The sequence below is a fragment of the Pinus tabuliformis genome, chromosome 1_2 (assembly GCF_031772625.1).
Source record: "Pinus tabuliformis cultivar Carrire ecotype Pingquan chromosome 1_2, CPIR1, whole genome shotgun sequence".
NCBI lineage: Eukaryota > Viridiplantae > Streptophyta > Pinopsida > Pinales > Pinaceae > Pinus > Pinus tabuliformis.
In genome coordinates this window covers 1,289,531,959-1,289,556,939 of record NC_142298.1, presented here as the reverse complement: position 1 = coordinate 1,289,556,939, position 24,981 = coordinate 1,289,531,959, and positions in this window count along the sequence as shown.

Sequence of the window (24,981 nt, the reverse complement as noted above, 5' to 3'; positions counted from 1 at the left end):
GATGATTAATGCCTCCTATATTTGATGTGAGTGAGTTAATGAGGTTGTTAGATTCTCTTTGCTATATAACAGGCAACCATTCAGATTGTTTGCTATGAGGGTGAGAGTTTTGTGAGGATTTCATTTTGTGATCTCCTGTTTGATTAATAAATTTCCGATGCCTATGTTGTGTGGACGTAGCACAGATTGGTTGGGTGAACCACGTTAAATTTTTTGTGTCTTATGTGCTTGACATATCAGCTGTATATTTTTGTTTAATTTCTGCTGTGCATCTGATCTCCAACAGTTCTGTTTCATCTTAGTCATTTAATGTTGATGTCTCCAATATAATTTTATATTCTTAATATTAAGAAGTTCAATTCCTATGCTCGGTTTTGTTCTCTCCACATTTTTCATTTTTTGTCACGGTATCAAAGCATGAAGCCCTTAGAGAGTAGCCCTAAAAAAAAATTTTGACCTAGCAAAGGAGTAAGAGTAGTGAGAAGTAGAGAAAAAGGTGAGAAAAAAGCTTAAATTCTACCCCAATGAAAAAGAAAAAATGCCACGCATTTGTCAAGAGAACCTAGTGCATCAATTTCACATGTCAACTAAGGAAAAAATGCCAAAAGAATAACGGACTTGTAAAATTATAAGAAACTTAAAATCTCGGCACCTCGTGCATTGAAGGAGGGCGCAAAATGGTGCCTAAAATTTCGGAGTTCTGCAAACGAAGATTCGGAATTTTAAAAAAGGCAGAGCAATTTTCAACGGCGTCATAAGTCGTTTTTGTTTAAGAAACAATGAAAGTCATTTAAAGTCAAATGGATTAAAAACCCTCCACCTCCACCTCCACGATAATTCATGAAAATTGTTTCAAAGGTTCGTTCGAAATTTGTTTCAAAGGTTCATTCGTGGAAAGGATTTATTTAAACGATATTTTAAAATGCTTTATGAATGCTGGAATGCATTACTTTAATGAGGAGTTGGATTGGTATAATGTACAAAGCAATAAGGAGTTGGATTGGTATAATGTACAAAGCAATAGGGATTTCGTATTCTATCAAAAGATCTTTAAAATTCTTTTCAAAATTTTAAAGAGGGCTTTGAGGGTAGTGATTTTTAAATTCTCATATATGTATTTTTTAAAGTGGGCATTGTAGCATTCAAAGAAGACGTTCTTCAAATTAAAGTGGGCATGTTCTTCAAATTAGAGTGGGCATTTTAATATGTTTGAAAGAAAGGGGGTCCAAAAGGTGTGTTTTGTGAGAAATTTAGATAAAGATTATATTGAAGATGAATTAATTTGAGATTTTTGAACCATCATTGCTGCATGTTTGCCATATGAGTTAGAGTTAGACACAAAGACAAAGTTTATAGTCTAATTTGTTTGAAATTGTCATCTTAAGATGTTTTTATTGCATGCAATCACTATGTCTAGAAGATGATTTTCTTGTTTTGCCAAAATATCGAATGCTCAAAAAAATGGGAAAATCCAAGAGGCTAAGAAAGTTGAAGTTGCAACAAAAGATGTTTGGATTTTTTTGTTCATGATGAGATGCAATAACTAGAATGAATGAAGAAAATACAACCAAATAAGCCTAGGATACCCTTCACAAGAGTTTTCGTGTAAAGGGGAGTTTTCCAATTGAAATGAAGAATTTGATAAATCCCATTGTGCTCAATGACAAGTGGATGATGAGTGAAGAAGAAAAGACGAAGCACATAGATGCTTGTGAACCCAATTGTACACAACCACAATTGGACGAAAATTTAGTAAATCGAAGCATAGAGTTTTTCGATGACGTTGAATCTGTCATTGGAGCAATCAATGTTATGGTGAATCCAACAATAAAGCTTGATGATGACAGTGAACTTGCAATTGGAGCAACCAGTTTTATGGTTAATCCATCAATTCAATTTGTTAATGTTAAATTTGATGAAGACTTGTTACCTCATGATGTATGGTTGCAGATGATGCAACAAAAACATCATATCGACATGATGTTATTCAGTGGGAGAGGTCCACTTGAATATGAATACCAAAGGGAAGGTAACCTGTCTGCAGCACCATAGGTTAGTAAATTAGTGGAAGACACAAAGACAAAGATAGAGGCAGAGACGAAGAAGGAAGTCCACAAAGAGAAAAGGAAGAGAAGGAAGCACAACAAGAGAAAGCTCTCATTGCAAATCAGAAAGAATAAAACCAATGTGGTTTTGCAAATATTTTTAATTTTAACATTGATTTTGAGTGTGCAGTTACACAAAACAATTATGAAGAAGAGTTACATTTCCTTGAAGCATGACTTGCAACACCATGCCTTGATAAAGTTTGCATAGAAGCTGCAGAAATAAATGTTGAAGACAACTTCAATGATGAAAACATCAATGAAATTTTCAGCTATTGGAGCCCTAAAAAAAAAAATTATTATAAAGTTATGTTGCAACAAATTAATGATGAAGATCATAGAAGAAAAGAGGACATGTGGGAGCAGCCCACATAGAAGTTGTTTTTTTAGGAAGTTTAGGACATGCTTAGAAAGTCTAAAACAATGGAAGACCTACACCAAAAAATGAAGAAACAAAGGTTTGAAGTATACAACAAGAAGAAAACGCTGAAACAATTTAGAGGTTACATGATGTTGAAGAAGAGAAGACAAAAAATAAATCTAGTTGAAGTCAATTTTTTTAATTGTAACCCTAGTTGAGACATAGACCAACATACATCTTAATTGAACTTTTATGTGGTTGTAATGAAGTGGGAGTGTTGGAGAATCTAATTCCAACAACGTGTTAGGTGTCAAAACCGTCCATCCAAGTGTCTTAGTTCAATTTTAATTATTCTAGTTTAGTTTGGTCTCATCACAATCATTTAATGTTGATGTCTCCAATATAATTTTATTTGATTGGTTCGTAATATTGATAAGTACAAATCCTCTGCTCCACATTTTCTCTCCATTCTTTGTCAATTATTTGATATATCTTTTGGCGTGATTGCCAACACTAAATCTATTATCGTGGATGTATTTTTATTATTTCCCATAAACATATGGTCGTTCATATAACTATATAAGAAAATTGTGATAGGAAAATTATGTCAACTCAATATGACTTTCAATGAATATTCAAGATCAAGATCAACAATAATTTTAATTAACCTTTGTTTTTATTTATAACTGCTAGATATATTTATATGGTCTCACATATAGTATACTAAATATAGTATACTAAATACTAACCAATTGAGATTTAAAATAATAATAATAATACATTCCTCTCTCCCATCCTTAGAAGTAGTTAGAAGTGTTACGTTAGCCTTTAAAATTCTTTAAAGATCCTTTACCAAGTTTTATGTCAAATTCCCGCTGCACTACCACGTCCATAACGTCAATTTTTTTAATTAGGTAGACCATTTTTATGCTTTTTGAAAAACATTTGAAAACAAGGAGAGCCTAGCCTTTCCAAATGATTAGTGGCCTTCCTCGTGGTAGTTAATCCTTTCGACTAAAAACAAAGCAGAGGATTATGTTGGTTAAGAAATTGCGCGTAATGGATTTTGATAAGGATGTGTAATGTTCAAATAGTCGAATAATAATATTTTTTAGAAAATAAATATATTTTTAATATAAATGTAAATATAAATAATTAAATATATCTATATATTTAAATAAAAATGTTAACGTAAAAAATATTATATATTTGAAATATAATAAATTAAAATATAAATAGAATTAATATATTGTTATAATGTACGTATGGAATTTAAAATAAAAATAAATATGATAAATATAATTGAGGCATAATGTTGATTTGATATTGTCATTACATTTTAGTTATTTATAGTTCTTTTTATAATATTTTTTGTATTATATTTTTTATTTAATGGCTTGCTGAACTTACTATAAGATAGAGATGATTTTAAAAATTGAATGACTAGAGGTCCTCTACAACCCAGTATGGAGGTAGATCTCACATGTAAACGTAAAAATGTAAATGTAAATGTAATCATTTAACATGTAATGTTTAACAAATAACATTTTTAATGTAATCTCGGCCTTATTTAGAAACCAATCTAATTATTATTATGTATAAACATGATACAAATTTAAGTATAAAGATTTTTATGAACACTAAAAAATAGGTATGAATAAATAAAAATATAAATAAAGTGGCCGTTGGTAAATAAATAAAACCTCTTTATATTTAAAGAAGACTCAAAAAAGAGGTTTTATTTAGATGACACCTATGTACCAAATACCATTTTAATACCATGGACTAAATACCATGGGCCAAATACCATATTTATAAAAGAGGTATGGTAAATTAATAAAAATATAAATAAAACAAAGGTATAGTAAATAAATAAAACATTTTTTTTATATTTACTCCATAATTCACTTTATATTTAGGAACACTCAAAAATGAGGTTTTATTTAGGTGAACCTTATAGGCCAAATACCATGGGTCAAATTATTATTAATACTATGCAAAAAAACATTATGAACCCTAATATTAATAAAAATAAAGATGACACATGGTATCGACCCATGGTATTCATATGGAATATAGCCTATTTAAAGGGGCAAATTAAACCAGCATAGATTCATCTTTACTTGGGATCTACTAAGCCCCAAGAGAGATCAAATATCCTAATATGCAAACTAGCATATAGTGAAAAAAGATTGGATCCCTCTTGAGAGATAAAATATACTAATATACTTGGATCCCTCTTGAGAGATAAAATATACTAATATACAAACTAATATAGAGTGAAAAAATATTTGATTCCTCTCAATACTTATTAAATCAATAAAAATAAATCTATATTAATTTTAATACCATAAAATTAATAACCACCATTAAACATGTAACCGTCTCTATTAAAGTTTATTTTTATTTGAACATTGAAAATGATGCAGGAGCATCTGGTCGACAGGGCGAAGACCGAGAGAGGGCGGACAAAGTTTCTGAAGAAGATTGGGAAAGATGAACAGTTCGACAAATGGACAGCAAGTCTGTCAGAGTTCTTACGTTTTTATTTTATTTCTTCCATGGTCAACTACAGCATTAGATTCTGTTAGCTTAATTTCTATTTATTTTATTTTAACTGTAGTAACAGGTCTTAATTAGAGTTGTTAAAAGTTAGATTAATATCAATAAGCAATGTAAACAGCAAACCCTTATGGAACAAAGGAGACAAGTAAACAAGCAAATAGTCAAGTAAAGTAAGTTTATAGTAACTGCCGAGCAAACTGTAATGGAATAACTACCAGCAGTTATCTAACTGCTTGAAACTATTGTATAAAAGGACAGACGAAATAACCCAGAAGGGTTCAGCAGCGAAGCATTTGAAAGAGAATAAGAGAAATACATTCAATTTCCTTCATCAAAAAAAATTCAGTGCACAATTAAACATACGATTGCAAGATTTATGTCCTCTGTAATAGAATACACACATATATATTACTGTACATTCAATTCATTGCAGGCAGATACAGTAACAGAGTTTCACGACCCCAAAAGTCTAATGACCAGCCGAGACCGAGAGTGAGCATAAGGCGAGAAGAAACAAACAATATCGCAGGATACAACAGTCCACAGTCGAAACCGGGTAAGCACCAGCACCAAACTTAAATACATATTACATACCACTGTATATTACATTGCAGGTCTATAGAATTCAAATTACATGAAAGGACTGTGCAACGAGGATTCGTTGGACCGAGCCACCAAATAAAAGAACTCACAGAAACCCTCCAAGCTACGGCTACGGGTTGGAACAACACAAATACTAGACTCGACAACTATCTCACATACAGACCACAGACGCAAGTAAAATACAGCAAAGACGGAGAACCACGGAAGAAACTGAGATAAGAACAGAGCTACCCGGGAGATAGCGACCGAAATCCTTGCGAAGTCACGGGACCGGTCACCTGCAACCACCACAGAAGAGTGAAGTTAGGGTTTATAACCAAATCAAAACCCTCGCATCAGAAACAACATCGTGAAGCTGTAAAGGAATTAACAGAAAACGAAACCCGTGTATGGCTGAGGAGAACAGCCATACCTGAAGTGAACCGAACCCATAAGCTCGCAGAAACGAAGTGAAACCCTGACCACAGAGGGGCTGCGGAATGTTAGCACCAACTCGAGCAGAGGATAACGAAATATAGCAAGAAACAATATATTACCTGATGATACAGTGCCGAGCGCCGGAGAAGGACCAGGTGGAAGACCATCGAACTGCGCACTTGTCAACAGAGCAAACCAGATAACCCTCACTACCAGCATTCACCATGGATTCATAAAACAAAAATGACCAGAACAGGCAGTATGCCCAGGAGTAGAAACCAGTAATGCTCACACAGACGCGAAAACAAACTGAATGCATAGTGGAGGAACCATAACTCACCAATAAAGCCTGAATCGAATACACCGACGAGTTGACAGAGTTAAACCACATCGTTTTCCCATAAAACCATCGGAAGTTCAACAGTGTATCACCACAGGCGGAGAAGAACCAGAGGCGGAGCCGAACATCAGAGAAAAACACAGAGAGCAAAGTGACGGGGTGAAAATGACCGAATAGGCGCGAACCGGCAGTGAAAAGGGAGTAAGTGAAATTAGGGTTTGGTAACTTCGAGGAGGACAGATGTCGCGGGCATAGACAAGGTAAGTACCGCGGGTTGATTAATAATCACCTACCAAATAAATTGCAATCACACCATATCCGAATCAAAATATCAGTGAAGGTCCACATAGGTTGGGCTAACGTGGGACCACGTGGGCTGGCCTCATCAATTGGTATCAGAGCAGTTTTTTTTATATATAGAGGAAGATGGCAGAAGGGCAAGCGCCAAGACGAGGACGTGGAAGAGGTGCACGTAGAGGAGCAGATGAAGGATTGAGGGAACAGATTAGAGTTCTTACAGCTCGCTTGGAAGCAGTGGAAGCGGGTAGACGAAGAGACCCGGAACTGGGAGATGACAGTGAGGAAGAAGCGGTAGCTGCTACAGACGGGTCTGATGAAGAAGCTCCAGAATTGAGACTGTTGCGTTCAATTTTATTGGCCAGCAGCAAACCCAAAACAGAGATTTCAAATTACGATGGTAGTTTGTCTGCTGATATCCTATTGGATTGGATAAGCGAACTAGATAAGTATTTCGAAAATGAGGAAGTTAAGGAGGATAAGAGAGTCAAGTTCGCTGCTACTAAGTTGAAGGGACATGCCCTCTTGTGGTGGGATAATGTCCAAGCAGACAGAAAAAGACTGAACAAATTACCCATATGGAAATGGTCAAGGATGGTAGCAAAATTGAAGGGCAGATTTCTGCCGAAAGATTACCAGGTTGAACTATGTCGGCGAGTACAGAATTTGAGACAGAAAGGTATGACTGTCAAAGAGTATACGGAAGAGTTCTACCGGGTAAATCTACGTGCTGGTTATACGGATGAAACTCCAGAAAAAACAGCGAGATATGTCAATGGCTTGAGGATGGAAATCCTGGATGAAATTAGCATTCTTTCTCCCCGAAATATTGAAGAAGCCTTTCAGAGTGCTGTGAAGGCTGAGGAGAAAATTAATCGGAAGCAGAATAACAGGAGAGGGAGAGGGAATGGTAGAGGATGAGGACAGTCCTACGGTAGAGGAAAGAGTGCTGTGAACAGCGAAGAAGGCAGCAGCTCAAAACCTTCAGGGACAGCAGACAAAGGAGACAGCACCAGAGGAGGTCGGTCATATCAGCGAGGACGAGGGAATGGCTGCGGAAGAGGGACTAGTTTCCAGTGCTACAGGTGTCGAAAATGGGGGCATCGATCCTTTGAATGTCCAGAAGTTGAGCAGACAGGTCAGAGGGGAACATATATGATTCAGCCTGAAGAAGCTGAAGCACAACCACGGGAAGTGGAAGACATGGCAGAAACGGGAGAAGCGTTGATTTTGAATAAAGTGCTGTTAAAGCCAACCAAGGAAGTGGCTGAACCAACACAGCGGAAGTCACTGTTCCGGACAGTCTGTAAATCGCATGGAAAATGCTGCAAGGTGATAATAGACAGCGGGAGTACGGATAACTTGGTTGCCACTGAGATGGTGGAAAAACTGGGGTTGAAGCGGCTGAAGCACCCCACACCTTACAAGGTGTCGTGGCTGCAGAAAGGCCACCAGCTGTTGGTTGATGAACAATGCGAGGTAGAGTTTCGCATTGGCAAGTACCACGATACAGTGGTCTGCGATATTATGCCAATGGACGTGTGCCACATACTGCTCGGGAGACCATGGCAGTATGACAGGAAGGTGACACACGATGGGAAAACTAATTGTTATAAGTTTACGAAGGATGGGGTCAAACACACACTTGTACCCATCAAAGAGGAAGATTCAGCAGAATCAAGTGGAACAAAGGCGCTATTAATGGGAGGAAAACAGTTCATAAAGCAGGTTGAGGAAAATGAAATTAATTTTGCAGTTGTGAGGAGGATGAAGCCAGTATTACTGAACTTAGAGAAATCGGAATTGCCCAAAGAAATACAAGAGCTGTTAGAAGAATTTCAAGACATTGCGGCTGATGAGTTACCTGATAAGTTGCCTCCTAAAAGGAGCATCAGCCACCACATTGATTTTATACCAGGAGCAAGCTTACCGAACAAGGCAGCGTACAGAATGAGTCCAAAGGACAATGAAGAAGTACGCAAACAAGTGCAGGAGTTGTTAGATAAGGGACTGATCAGAGAGAGTTTAAGCCCCTGTGCAGTACCTACAGTCCTTGCGCCCAAGAAGGGTGGAGAATGGCGAATGTGCACAGATTTGCGGGCTATAAACAAGATCACCATTCGATACAGGTTTCCCTTGCCTAGGATGGATGACATGATGGACTGTCTTAGTGGGGCAGCATATTTTACAAAAATAGATCTGAAAAGTGGGTATCATCAGATCAGAATTAGAGAAGGAGACGAATGGAAGACAGCCTTCAAGACCAACGAAGGACTGTACGAATGGCTGGTTATGCCATTTGGGTTGAGTAACGCTCCGAGTACTTTTATGAGACTAATGAACGAAATGTTAAAGGAATTTATTGGAAAATTCGTGATAGTCTATCTGGACGATATTTTAATTTTTAGCAGGACGAAAAGAGAGCACCTTCAACATATTCGAAGAGTATTCGAGAAGCTGCAGCAGAACAAACTGCTGATAAATTTGAAGAAATGCACTTTCTTACAAAAGGAGTTAATTTATCTGGGATTTGTAGTGGCAGAGAATGAGTTAAAAATGGACCCAGAGAAGATTACAGCGATCATAAGTTGGCCGTCACCGAAGAATTTATTCGAGGTACGTAGCTTTCACGGTTTAGCAAGTTTTTATAGAAAGTTCATTAAGAATTTTAGTGAAATCTGCGCGCCCATGCTAGAGACCATCAAAAAGGCCAGCCAACCTTTTTGCTGGACTAAGGCGGCAGAAGACAGTTTCCAACTTCTGAAGCGGAAAATAACGGAGAGGCCAATCTTGAGGCTGCCCGATTTTAGCAAACCTTTTCAGGTTCGGTGTGATGCAAGCGGGACAACTATTGGCGCTGTACTCAGTCAAGAGGACAGACCAGTGGCGTTCTTTAGTGAGAAACTAAATGAAAGTCGACAGAAGTATTCGTCATACGACAAAGAATTCTATGCAGTGGTTCAAGCCTTGAAGCATTGGAGGCACTATTTACTAGGTAATGAGTTCGTTTTGTTCTCTGATAATTCTGCGTTACAGTACATAACACAGCAGCACAAACTGAACCATAAGCACGCCAAGTGGGTGGAGTACCTGCAAAGTTTTACTTTTGTGTTGAAGCACATAAGTGGGCAAGCCAACAAAGTGGCGGATGCTTTAAGCAGAAGAGCCTTGCTCTTACAGGAAAGTGGCATACAGGTGATGGGATTTGAGTATTTGAAGGATTTGTACCAGATGGACGCGGATTTCAAGGAAGCCTTTGAGGCATGCCAAAATCCTGTCTTAAGGAATACAAGCCCATGGCTAGATTTTAATTTACAGGAAGGATTATTATTTCGAGGTGGACAGCTATGTATTCCGGATTGCTCGATGAGGGAAAATTTAGTAAAAGAGAAACATAGTGGCGGTTTAGCAAGACATTTTGGCATTGATAAAACGTTGGAAGAGCTAAGACATTTTTATTACTGGCCGAAAATGAGTCGGGACGTACAGAGGTATGTAACCAGGTGTAAAATCTGCCAACTGGCGAAAGGACACAGCCAGAATACTGGATTATACACACCCCTACCAGTTCCAAGCAGGCCGTGGGATTCAGTCAGCATTGACTTTGTCCTAGGATTGCCTAGAACGCAGCGGGGATATGATTCAGTGATGGTGGTGGTAGATAGGTTTTCAAAGATGGCTCATTTCATTCCGTGCCGGAAGACTAGCGACGCCACAAACGTGGCACATCTCTTCTTCACAGAAGTAGTTTGATTACATGGCTTACCTAAAACTATAGTTTCAGACAGGGATGTGAAATTTACAGGGCATTTTTGGCGCACCCTATGGAAAAAGCTAGGCACACAGTTAAATTTCAGTTCTGCGTATCACCTGCAGACTGATGGACAGACAGAGGTAGTGAACAGGAGTTTGGGCAACTTGTTACGAAGCTTGACAGGAGAAAACTCGCGATTGTGGGATCGAGCTCTTGCCCAGGCAGAATTCGCTTATAACGATTCGCCTAATCGGAGCACCGGTCTTAGCCCATTCCAAATCTTGTATGGTATGCATCCGCGAGGAGTACATGAGTTACGAGATTTGGGACAGCTAGAAAGGAGAAGTGCAGACGGGGAAGATTTTGCCGAAGCAATGAGCGAACTGCATGAGAAAGTCAAATTGAGATTACAGGACAGCACGCAGAAATATAAGCAGCACGCAGACATAAGGCGGCGTGAGGTACATTTTGAGATTGGAGACGAAGTCCTTGCACATTTGTGCCAGGAACGGTTTCCTAAGGGTACGTATAACAAACTGAAGTTCAAGAAAATTGGCCCATGCAAAATTCTGCGCAAATTTTCAGCGAATGCATATGAAATTCAGCTGCCACCTGATATAGGTATATCACCCATATTCAACGTGGTAGACCTGTTCCCATTTCATGCCCAGGCGGAAGATGAAAGAATGGTACAGCCACAACGAGACACCTAGTTCGAGAGCAGTCTTTGGAAGAAACAGTTACTGTCGGTCAAGACCCATGAAATCGAAGGAATCATCAACACACAGGTAGCCAAGAAGACGCGCAGGAAGGAGTATCTGCGTTATCTCGTAAAGTGGAAGGACCGTCCAATGGAGGACAGCTCCTGGCTCGACGAGACACAGATTCGGAAGGCGGGCTACTCGGTGGAGGAACTCATGGAACGGAGCCATGAGATCTCTCTTTTACCCCGGCAGCCTGATGCAGGAGCATCTGGTCGACAGGGCGAAGACCGAGAGAGGGCGGACAAAGTTTCTGAAGAAGATTGGGAAAGATGAACAGTTCGACAAATGGACAGCAAGTCTGTCAGAGTTCTTACGTTTTTATTTTATTTCTTCCATGGTCAACTACAGCATTAGATTCTGTTAGCTTAATTTCTATTTATTTTATTTTAACTGTAGTAACAGGTCTTAATTAGAGTTGTTAAAAGTTAGATTAATATCAATAAGCAATGTAAACAGCAAACCCTTATGGAACAAAGGAGACAAGTAAACAAGCAAATAGTCAAGTAAAGTAAGTTTATAGTAACTGCCGAGCAAACTGTAATGGAATAACTACCAGCAGTTATCTAACTGCTTGAAACTATTGTATAAAAGGACAGACGAAATAACCCAGAGGGGTTCAGCAGCGAAGCATTTGAAAGAGAAAAAGAGAAATACATTCAATTTCCTTCATAAAAAAAAATCAGTGCACAATTAAACATACGATTGCAAGATTTATGTCCTCTGTAATAGAATACACACATATATATTACTGTACATTCAATTCATTGCAGGCAGATACAGTAACAGAGTTTCACGACCCCAAAAGTCTAATGACCAGCCGAGACCGAGAGTGAGCATAAGGCGAGAAGAAACAAACAATATCGCAGGATACAACAGTCCACAGTCGAAACCGGGTAAGCACCAGCACCAAACTTAAATACATATTACATACCACTGTATATTACATTGCAGGTCTATAGAATTCAAATTACATGAAAGGACTGTGCAACGAGGATTCGTTGGACCGAGCCACCAAATAAAAGAACTCACAGAAACCCTCCAAGCTACGGCTACGGGTTGGAACAACACAAATACTAGACTCCACAACTATCTCACATACAGACCACAGACGCAAGTAAAATACAGCAAAGACGGAGAACCACGGAAGAAACTGAGATAAGAACAGAGCTACCCAGGAGATAGCGACAGAAATCCTTGCAAAGTCACGGGACCGGTCACCTGCAACCACCACAGAAGAGTGAAGTTAGGGTTTATAACCAAATCAAAACCCTCGCATCAGAAACAACATCGTGAATCTGTAAAGGAATTAACAGAAAACAAAACCCGTGTATGGCTGAGTAGAACAGCCATACCTGAAGTGAACCGAAACCATAAGCTCGCAGAAACGAAGTGAAACCCTGACCACAGAGGGGCTGCGGAATGTTAGCACCAACTCGAGCAGAGGATAACAAAATATAGCAAGAAACAATATATTACCTGATGATACAGTGCCGAGCGCCGGAGAAGGACCAGGTGGAAGACCATCGAACTGCGCACTTGTCAACAGAGCAAACCAGATAACCCTCACTACCAGCATTCACCATGGATTCATAAAACAAAAATGACCAGAACAGGTAGTATGCCCAGGAGTAGAAACCAGTAATGCTCACACAGACGCGAAAACAAACTGAATGCATAGTGGAGGAACCATAACTCACCAATAAAGCCTGAATCGAATACACTGACGAGTTGACAGAGTTAAACCACATTGTTTTCCCATAAAACCATCGGAAGTTCAACAGTGTATCACCACAGGCGGAGAAGAACCAGAGGTGGAGCCGAACATCAGAGAAAAACACAGAGAGCAAAGTGACGGGGTGAAAATGACCGAATAGGCGCGAACCGGCAGTGAAAAGGGAGTAAGTGAAATTAGGGTTTGGTAACTTCGAGGAGGACAGATGTCGTGGGCATAGACAAGGTAAGTACCGCGGGTTGATTAATAATCACCTACCAAATAAATTGCAATCACACCATATCCGAATCAAAATATCAGTGAAGGTCCACATAGGTTGGGCTAACGTGGGACCACGTGGGCTGGCCTCATCAGAAAAAATGCCTAATCTCGTGAAACTTGATAGTTATTATGGTCAGTGTAATCTCCGTGGAAATATCAATATAAAGCGTGATGCAAGTGATGTCTCTATTAAAGTTTATTTTTATTTGAACATTGAAAAAATGCTTGATCTCGTGAAACTTGATAGTTATTATGGTAATTGTAACCTCCCTTGATAGTTATTATGGTCATTGTAACCTCCCTGGAAATATCAATGTAAAGCGTGATGCAAGATCCTTCTAGAGGTGCTAAATGCTTTATACCATACATATTAATGTAAAGTTTTCATATTTTCTATATTTTATTATTAGTTTTCAGCTTGATGGTATTGATATTTCATTGAGACATATGTATTATGAAAAATAAGTGAATATCATAGTATCTATTATAACAGGTAGTTATATTTTAGTTGGAATTACAAAATAATTTCGTGAAGATGTTAGAGTTGATTTTTTAATTTCTCATTACTTTCTGATTTAAGTATGGTAAGTTGTAAGCTCACAGAGGGACTTGTATAAGTCCAATTGTCATAGTTATACTTAACTAACACTAAGTCTTCTTCATTTCTATATAATCGAGGTCTTCTATGTACTTTTGCACAACAATTGAATAAAGAATACTCTTACATGGTATTGCAGCCTTGGCGTAGGTTAAATTCCCTATTTTTCTGTGAGGGGGTTTGTATTTTCACACTCACCTCATTGGGAATAGATCTTGTGGACTAACCACCACTCTGGGATCCACCATGGGACCTCTCATAAAGGTAATGATAATGGTTTCGAATATTATATTAAAAGGTTAGAAACAAAAAATTATTAAAAGTTTATGTTGGACAAAAAAATTTGAAATTTTTTATCGGGATAATTTGGCAATTTTTTTTCTTTTGGGTTTTAAAAAGAGAATCTCGAAAAATATTATTGGATTTTTTCTAGCAGAAAGTATTGCTTCCATAAACACATTTTCCAACTTCTTGTGCCATAAAAAATATTTTGAAGATGGGTAAAAGAGTGCAAGAGTTTCGTGAGAAGAAGGTAGCAGATGAACTTCGTAAAGAGGTTCTCCAATTGCAATCGATGGTAGCTCTTTTGCAAGAAGAGAATGGAACTCTTAAGAATAAGTTACAAACTTTAATCGTTGAAAAAATCAGTAAGTTTGAACAATTTGGAGTGAACCATGGGAAAATATTTCCAAATTCTTGTAGATGAATTTCAAGAGAAGATTGACCTCCTTGATGATGTGGAGGAGGAAGTTGAGTCTTTTTCTGACTCAAACACTAAAAATTTGAATAAACAACTCAAAGTGAAAAATAATCACCATGTTATGAAAGTTTAATGTTTAAAAGAAACAATGCTGGAACAATTATCAACTCTTGAAAAAAATATGATGCATTATCACAACAATTGATTGAAAAGGATAAGGTCATTCAAACACCGCAAGATTCTAAGCAGCAACGTGAATTAGAAGTTAGTCATTTTGAGAAATTTGAGGTTAAGACAATTGATTTAAGTTGTAAATATCTTCTTCTTCCACACTTGATGATGTTTATTGTCAGAAGCTTAAAGCTAATGATCATGATGCATCACATGCCTTTGTCACACCCAGTTTTTAAAAGCATACTATTGGTATTAAATCTCAACACCTGAGTAAAACGGGATATACTCGAGGAGGACTTGGGAATAATGGACACAGAATTGTTGCTCCTATTAGCCCTGTAGTGCAGACATCTGGATAAGGTCTTGGATATGATCATGTTGTTGACTGATCACCTACATCCAACTGTGACGTGCTTGAAAAAATGCTCCTAATAAACGTATCAATGACATGGTTGCTAATGACATTCCAGTTGAAAATGTTGTGGCACCCAACTTTGAGTCTAAAAAAAATGATGTATCTACACATCCAAATCAGAAGAAATTACCTAAGCATTAGCATCATTGGTCAACTAGTAATCTAATATTCATATCGTTAGAATATCTATGAAAGCATGAATTATAGACCAATGCTAAATATCAGGATTGACTATGGATGGATCAATGAATGGTCATGGAATCATTTGAACCAATGTTTGAAGAATTCATATCATTATATTGCATCAATTTTTCATTGTTGATTTCCATTGTTCCCTTATTTGTGCTTGAGGGGGGGAATTTGTTGATAATGAAGAATGTTGATTCTTGCTTCTTTTGCAGTTTTGATTTAGGGGGGCTAGTTAGACGGTGATATATATTGTTGTCGTTTCTTTGTTGTCAATTGTCATATTTTTTGTTTGATTAGTGTGATTGTGACAATGTTTAGACAACTTCAAGAGTGTTATTGTATGACATTTTCCATACTTACATCCCTCATTATTTCTTGATGGTGTTGCTTCTGTTTGAAGTACTTGCCCCGGTTTTTTACCGACACCTAGTTTATTGGAAGCATTTTTTGGAGAAGTTGACAATGTTTGCCACCCTTGTGCCTCTGCAACATTCCTACTCCATAGATCGACTGACCTCATTGAGGTTTCATGACTCTTATTTTCAAAGTTTTCGTACTTCAACATTTTGTACTTTTCATTGAAGCAGGCTATGTTCCTGCTATTCAGTGGATCATTATGGGATCCACAATTTCAGCTCCGTGATAATTTGAACACTAACATCTTTCTCTCTTTTCGGGGGGGAGTTTTTTCTTATGGGGTTTTCTGTCTTTCTTCGCATATGAGAGTTTGTACATGGGTACCTAATCAAGCTTCATTGTTGGGACCCATTCTTTGTTTTCTTCCCTTTAGTTACTCCCTATGTTTTGCTTCAAGGCGGTGTTAGTGTTGGTTTTTCCAATGCCTCATTTCCCTATAAACTAAGTATAGTAAGTTGTAAGCTCACATAAGAACTTGCATCTCTTGACTTGTCATAGTTATACTTAACCGACAATAAATCTTCTCCATTAATTCTTCTATATATTGTTATAACAATTTAATAAAAATACTCTCACATAAAATAAATCTCATCAACAAACACTCAAAATTTTATATATCCACTTTAAGATATTATCAATTATCAACTGACATATGAATGATCTCATCCCAATAATTTATAACAAAAGATATTAAATAAAATTTGAATGACCAACGAATACCAAGTACTCCACTAACTATTTAGAAATATTATATGAGACGATCTTCTTGATGACATGAAATAGGGGAGTCAAACATCTTGACCAAATGCTTCTGCTGACGCAATACGAACATAAATGGTTATAAACTACGGTACACAAACTATTTGGGTAGTTCAATATTTAGTTAAGCTCATATATTGGCATCACAACTATTCAAATTGAAGCTTTCCCCAACATTTTACATATCTTTGGAGTAACCAACCAATACAGTACACTAACCCTCTCATATGTAAACCAACAATTCAATATTTAGTTAAGCTCATATATTGGCATCATAGCTATTCAAAGTCAAGCTTTCCCCAACATTTACATATCTCTAGAATAACCAACCAATACAGTGCCCTAACTCTAATCCTTTCATATGTAAACTAGTATAGATTCATTTTAAATAAGGATCTAACATGAATCTAGAAATGTAATTTTTTTTAATAGTAAAAAATTATTTAAATATTTTGAATAGTTATTTAAATTATTTTATTTTTAAATTTTTAACAATTTTATTTTTGACCAATATAAACAAAATATACTAACATACTTACACATCATAAATGTAGAATAAACTTCTAACCTCAACAAACCAGTTTAATATTATAAACTTCTAACTTCTAACCGACTAATATTATAAACCCAACATAATAAACCCAAAGATAAGTGTTATAAACACTAAAATAAACATGATTGACAATCATTGATTTTCATATTTAGACAATCCTTATCACAATTCCATGTTGGACTATGGTTGAATATGGTTGACTTCATAATAAACCATGGTTGATTGAGGAATAATAAAGCCAAGTGATTTTTCAGGCCAGGCAGTAACTCCACCAAATAAATTCGTATATTATTCCTTCAGGTTGGTATTTATTATATACATGAGGGAGAGACTGTTCACTTCATCTCCCGATGACTGTTCATATTCCTTATTGTTTATTTACGTTAATTAGATTCACCTAATCCTGATGATTAGGTGTCAATATTCCCCCTCTTAATCTGAAGGGGTGTTGGTGAGTCGAAGCATCATTCTGAATCGTTCAAGCTTTTCTCTTCCAAACACTTTGGTGAAGATGTTTGCAATTTGTTCATTAATGGAACAATGACAGAGATGGATTGTTTTGGCCTCAACATGATGTCGAATCAAATGATATTTAGTATTGTTGTGCTTCGTTTGATCATGGAACTTCTGGTTCTTGGCCAAATTTATTGCAAAGGTATTGTCAATCATGAGTGGAGTTGATTGTACTTGTTTTACCTGCAAATCCTCAAGAATTTTCATGAGCCACACAATTTCTTTTTTTGCTTCAACTGCTGCCACGTATTCTGATTTTGTTGTGGAATCTGCTGGAACTGATTTTTTGCGTGATCTCCAGGAGACAGTGCCTGATCCAAGTATCATAGCATATCCTGAAGTAGATACCCCAGTTTCTTTGTCTCCATCGAAGTCTAAATCAGAGTATCCAATCAATCTGAAGTCGTCCACCTGTGTATACATGATTCCAAAGTCTTGAGTTCCCTTCAAGTACCTTAGAACTCTTTTTGCAATAGACCAATGTCCCTCATAAGGCTTTAGCATAAACATGGAGAGGATTCCAACATCAAATGAAATGTCTGGCCTGGTAGTAGTTAGGTAGTTGAGACTTCATACAAGCTGTCTATATTTTGTTGCATCCTCAAATTCTTTTCCTTCAATAGATGTGATCTTTAAGTTTTGTTCCATTGGAGTAGTAAGAGGATTGCATTCTGTCATGCCAAATATGTTCAAAAAATCTCCAATGTACTTCTTTTGAGAAAGAAATATGGACTTTGGATGTTGAGTTACTTTAATACCAAGATAGTAATGAACATAGCCCAAATCAGTCATTTCAAAACTTTTCCCCAATTCCTTCTTTATGGATGCAATGTAGCTTAAATTGTTCCCTGTCATCAAAAGATCATCTACATATACCCCAAGATATACAACTGTTTTGCCAACTTTCTTGACAAATAAAGTTGTATCATCAAGATCATAATGTTTGAAATTGAGTTTTATAAGATTCTCAATTAGTTTTTCGTACTAGGCTCGCAATGCTTGTTTTAGGCCATACAAGGACTTCACAAGTTTGCATACTTTATGTTCATGTCCTTTCATAGCAAATCCTTCAGGCTGGGACATAAAAACATCCTCTTTTAGATCTCCATTCAAGAAAGAAGTTTTTACATCCATTTGATGGACTTTGCAACCATTCTGAGCTGCTAAGGCAAAGAGTGTCCAGATGGTAGCCCATTTTGTTGTGGGGGAAAAAGTCTCCTCGACCCCTTCCTTCTGTGCAAAACTTTTTGCCACAAGTCTCGCTTTGTGCTTGTCAAGTTAGCCATCAGCTTTATACTTGTTCTTGTAGAGCCACTTGCAGCCAATTGGTTTGGTTCCTAATGGAGGATCAACCAGCTTCCAAGTGCCATTCTTTATGAGGGCATCATACTCCTTTGTCATTGCTTCTTTCCATTCATCATGAGAAGCATCTTCTTTGAAGGAAGTTGGTTCGAAATCTATAGAAAAATTCAATTCACAATCATAAGAAACATCGATATCAACAAGTGCATTAGAGTCATCTACATCACCTCCATTTTTCCAATTTGAATTTCTAGTTCCTGTATTTCGAACCTCATCAGGATATGCACTTTCAAGTGTCTTTGTCAGCCACTTTGGGGGAACTTTCTCAGATGGTCCAAGCTGCTCCGTTGTTTGAGTTGGGACTGAATGAAGATTAAGTCTCCCAATTCTATCAATCACGTCACTAAAAGCATCATCCGTTGTTGGAGTTTCATGCGGGGAGAGAGTTCTTCAGAAGAAGATTCCACATGTTGATCTAGTATAGGAATCCCCCCTTCAATATGTGGAATCTGATTAACAAATTCTTGAAATGATTTTGCATTTGTGAATCTATCAAAGCAATCAAGTTGACGCTCAACAACATTGTCAGTTTTGGATGATTCAAGAAAAATTACATCTCTAGATACAACAAACTTTTTATTGACTTCATCATAGAGATGGTATGCTTTGGAGGTTTTTGAATACCCGAGGAAGATACACTTACGACTTCTTGCACCAAGTTTGTTTCTATGTGCCTTTGGTATCAAGGCATAACAAGTGGAACCAAAGACCCTGAGATGCTTTACTGAAGGAACATGCCCATACCATATTTCACATGGATTCTTGTTTCTAATAGCATTAGATGGACATCTATTCTTTATATATGCAGCACATAGAACAACATCAGCCCAAAACATTATCTTTATGTTTTTGAAGAATAGCATGGAGCGTACCATATTTAAGATTGTCCTATTCATTCTTTTAGCTACACCATTCTGCTGGGGATTATAAGGTACAGTTGTTTGATGTTTGATCCCATGTTGGCGAAGATAGTTTTCAAATTCATTTGATGTGTATTATTTTCCATTATCAGTGCGAATAGACCCAATATGAGATTGTGCATCATTTTCAATCCATTTATGAAAGTTCTTGAATGTTTGAAAAGCATCAGATTTGTTCTTCAATAAATAAACCCAACACATTTTGGTGTAGTTGTGAATAAATGTCATCATATATCTATTTCCATTTGTAGAAGGAACAGGCATTGGACCACATAAATCTGAATGAATGAGTTCAAGTTTTCTATGTGCTCTTGAATGTGAATCATGAAAAGGCTGTTTGATATGCTTTCCTAGAGTGCAAGCATCACATTGCTTAAATTTCTTAGGTATTGTAGGCAAACCAGCAACACCATTTTTCTTCAACGAGCAGAGGCTATCATAGTTCAAATGTCCAAATATAGCATGCCATAATAAACTTGATGTAAGTGTACCTCCTTCATAATGAGAATTGTATGAGAAATGTTGTGCACGAGCAGAGGTACCTTGCAGCTTGAGAAGCCTTTCTTCTTCTATTCTCCTCATGACAAGTGAGTGGTTAGATTCTTTTCTCACCTCAAGCTTGCCATCAAACATATGAATGGAGTGACCTTGCTGGCGGATGTGGAACAAGGACAACAAGTTTCTCTTGAGCTGTGGGAGATATAGAAAATGATGTAGAAGAAAGTCTGGAAGACCAGGCAATTTAAGGCTGATTGTGCCAAGCCCTGATGGCTTGATTTTTGATTGGTCTGCAAAGTATACTTCTCCATCAACGTTGTCAGTAAATTCCTCAAAAATATCTTTTGTATGCGTCATGTGGCAAGTTGCTCCTGAATCAAGCAACCAATCATTTTTCCAAGAAGCAAATGAAGCATTAAATAAATCTTCATTTACTCCAATATTACATTGTGCCACAACATAGTGAGGGGATTCAAGTGCTTTACCTTTGTCTGTGTCATTAGTTTTACCTTTCTATTGGTTTCTTTGTTGCTCAATTTTGTCCCATGGTAACTTGCATGTAGAGGCATCATGTGATCCATTTCTTTTGTAGCGTATGTAGTGCAAATTTGCCTTTTCTCCTTGAGAGTGTCTGCGCCCCTACCTCTGAAATATCTTCCTCTTCGTCTTCGACCACCTCTTCCTCTGGAGGAATCTTGAGCAGGATTCTTTTCTTTATGAGCAAGGCACTCAGCCTCTTGAGAAGATTCAGGAGCTGTCTTATTTCCAAAAGCTTTCTCTCTTTCAACAAATTTTTTCACAAGAGAGTTACAGGTAATATCTTTGAGATTTCCATTTTCTTGCAATGACTCAAGATAATTGGAGTAAGTAGGATAAAGTGCCTTGATAAAAGTGATAAGAGGAATATCTAATTAAACCTTAGTGGATTTGATATCATGCATTATAGATTTTACTTCGGATGCAAGAGCAAGAGGATCATTATTTTGTAATTCAAGAGTGAAGAGTTTAATCATGAGTTGAACAAATTCAAGTGTAGAATGTGAGTCATAGAGTTATTGCAACTTTTTTAAGGCTTCAAAAGTAGTTGAAAATGGCCAAATATGGAGACTCACCTCTTCATTTATATATGTTATGATTAATGCATAAGCCTTGCTATTCTTATTTTCCCAAATGGCGAGCTCTTTATTTGAGTTAGGTTGTTTTGGCTCTTTGTCTCCATCTCCAATGCACAATCCTTTCCACAACTCATTGAAAATGAGGGTGTGTTTTATCATCTAGTACTACTCAAGATAGTTCTCCTTGCTAGTGAGAATTATTCCCACAATGGATATGATTGAATGCATAGTGGAACAAAAAAAACTTCTACCTAATATAATTTAGTGTAAATATATTGTGGAGGAGCTCCAGTACACAAAAAAAATAAAAATTGTACAATGCATTCAATCCTTCATGCCACAGTGCTTTGACCCATGACCTTGTTTTAAAAAACTCTATTCAACACATGGCATTCAACGATTTTTATATGCCAAAAAAAACTTCAATGCATACACGAGTGGGGCAGTGTTCAATATATGCTACGTAGTAAGTCTGATATAAGACTGTGTATTAAGGCAGCGTAAAAGAAACTATCAGCGTTCAAGAAACTATTCAAACTTCAATGGAACCAGCGTAGTAAGGCTGATACAAGACTGTGTATTAAGGCAGCGTAAAAGAAACTATCACCGTTCAAGAAACTATTCAAACTTCAATGGAACTAGCGTTCAATGGAACCAGTGTTCAAGAAAATATCAGCGTTCCAGATATATATATATGGATGGGGCAGCACATGGTACCAGCATTCAATGGATGGGGCAGCGTATGATACCAGCGTTTAATGGAACCAACATTCAAGAAACTATCAAACTTTGTAGAGTTCAACGACCACAGTTCAACGCACAACCATGCACCAGATGCCATGCGCAACATTCCATGCATAGAATGAACTTATGTTTTCTCCAATGACTGAGAGACCACTTCTGACTGAGCCTTTCTCGGATCGCTTCAAAGACAGGTTTGAATTGAAATCTAAAGAAGATAAATCTTCGAAACAGGTAGATAAGGATTCAAAATTTCTCCCACATAAGCTACCAACCTCCCTCCACTGCCCAGCAAAAATGAATAGCCAAGATATCAATCACTGGTATCACATTGGAGCAATCCTTCCAATGATGATGGTAGAGAGCCTAGAGAGCGCAGAAAGGAGTGCAGAGGGCATAGATAATGTCAGAGATTTGTAGCAGCGACTGTGGAGAGGGCAGTAGACAGACTCCACAGGGGGCAGTGGACAGACTGCAAGAAACTGGCAGAAGGGAGTTACAAGACTAGAAGGAGATGCCAAAAATGGAGCTCGCTCTGATACCATGTTAGACCAAGGAGTAACTCCACCAAATCAATTTGTATATTATTCCTTCAGGTTGGTCTTTATTATATACATGAGGGAGAGACTGTTCACTTCATCTCCTGATGACCATTCATATTCCTTATTATTTATTTACATTAATTACATTCACCCAATCCTGATGATTAGGTGTCAACATGATTGATATTATAAACCCAAAGGAGCAATAAACCTAAGGGATTAATACTAAAACCCCGAGGGATTATGAACCCAAGGGAATAACATTAAACTAAAGGGGATAATATTAAAAAACCAAGGTATATAAACTCTAAGTGGAGACAATTTGTTTCATAATGTGAGAACAGACCATGATTGACCATAGTTGACCATGGTTGGTTATGGTTGACCATGATTGATATTATAAACCAAGTTAATAATAAACCCAAGGGATTGATATTATGAACCCAAGGGAAACATAAACCCAAGGGATTATGAACCCAAAGGAATATTATCAAACCAAAGGGACTAATATTAGAAACCCAATGTTGTATCTCTGAGATAAGAATGGTCAGCTATTATTCCAGAGCATCTATGATAATTTTTTTGGTGGTTTTGTTTTAATTTGGGAGACCAATGGATGAAACAGATATAGAACTGATGTGCCTAACCTTTTGAATAATATCAATATCTCAGTAGAGGACTGCTATAAATATTTACACAGTGAAATAGCTTTTATGATGATGAGCATAAAAAGAAAGCCACAATTTTCAAATTGAAAGCTAAATAATCATCAGTATGAAAACCTTTAAACTATGTTTAAATGTTTGAGAAAATACACATGAGCTTACAAAAGATGCTAATGATTTATTAATTTTAATGGAATTAATTAAACAAATAGTCCATTAATTCATTCTCTTAATAGATTATCACTTCGAAAAGCTTATAGGAATAGATTCAAATACAATTATTCCTACCTAGTTATCTCTGCAAGACACAAGTATATGAAGAAAAAAACATAATGAATGACACTGGAAAAACTTATAGGAAACAAAAACTGTGTAAAATAGAATTCAGAATCCTCTGCTGCGTATTAATGATCTAGAAAGATTAATTACATTAGATGTCTAGAAATGCTTCTTCAAGGGTGAAACCATTAATAACTTGTGAAGGGAGTTATTTATACAACAATAGGATGAAAAATATCCTGAACTACTTTTACAAAAATAGATTATTTACACAATAAAAAATAAAACTGTTTAATGATCTGGCACTATTTTGGAGCTACACTGTTTGATGACTATTACTAAAAAATTTGAAAAGTGGTTGAAGTTGGTTGAGTGTTCCCTCAAAAAATGAATGTTGTTCAGTTATCCTTAATCAAGTAAATATGTTAATTCTTCATAGCGTTTCTTATCTGGGATAGAAATGTTTGTTACCCTGTTGTCGATTTCATCCATCTCGGTATATTTAGTAAAAGTGGGTTTTACCAAAAATATATGCTTGATTTCATCGAGGATGAAGAAAGAATCCTTGACTGTTTTTACTATGAGAGCTGGTGTTGCTGATCCTTTGATATTAGCTATTGAAGCTACATAGGTGCCCACCTCTATTAAATTCTTGACATAATCCTCAATTGGCATTAATTTATCATTAATAACCATCATAGAAGGTAAACCCTTGCTAACCAAAGGTTCAATCTTGTTGAAAAATCTTTAAACTATGTTGTTAACATTGCTGCAATTTTATTGTAGCTGAAGGGTGAGATATTTCTTAGTGATAATCTGCTTTACCTCCAATATCGTTGCATTTTTATCGCTTATTCTTAATTCATCAATCCCATATTCATCCTTGGAATTTAGGAATTTGATTATATCAGAGGCAGTCTCTAACATATCCTCCAGCTACTTAGTTATGGATTCCACTGCTTCCTGATCTTTTTCCAACATCTCTTTCTGATTGAATATTATCTTAATGGAGGGCCAAATCTCCTTGATTGCTTCTGTGATTTCTTCCCACATAATTTCTTTTGCGAAACCCAACTTGTTTCTTATGAAGGAATCTATGAGTTCTCTCTACAACATTTCCACTTGGTATTTGAGTCTATTTGTTTCAGTTGTATGTGAATTGTCTGATATAGGCTTCATAAGCCATAATTATTTGAGTTCATCCTTTAGTTTATTCATTTCTCCTGTTTGGATAGATAGGCTATGAACATCTTCAGTAAGTTATTCAGCTCCTTCTACTGTACCTATTGTTGATGTAGTGGCTGAAGTAAAAACTCTGGAGATCGGAATTGTTGCAAGAGAG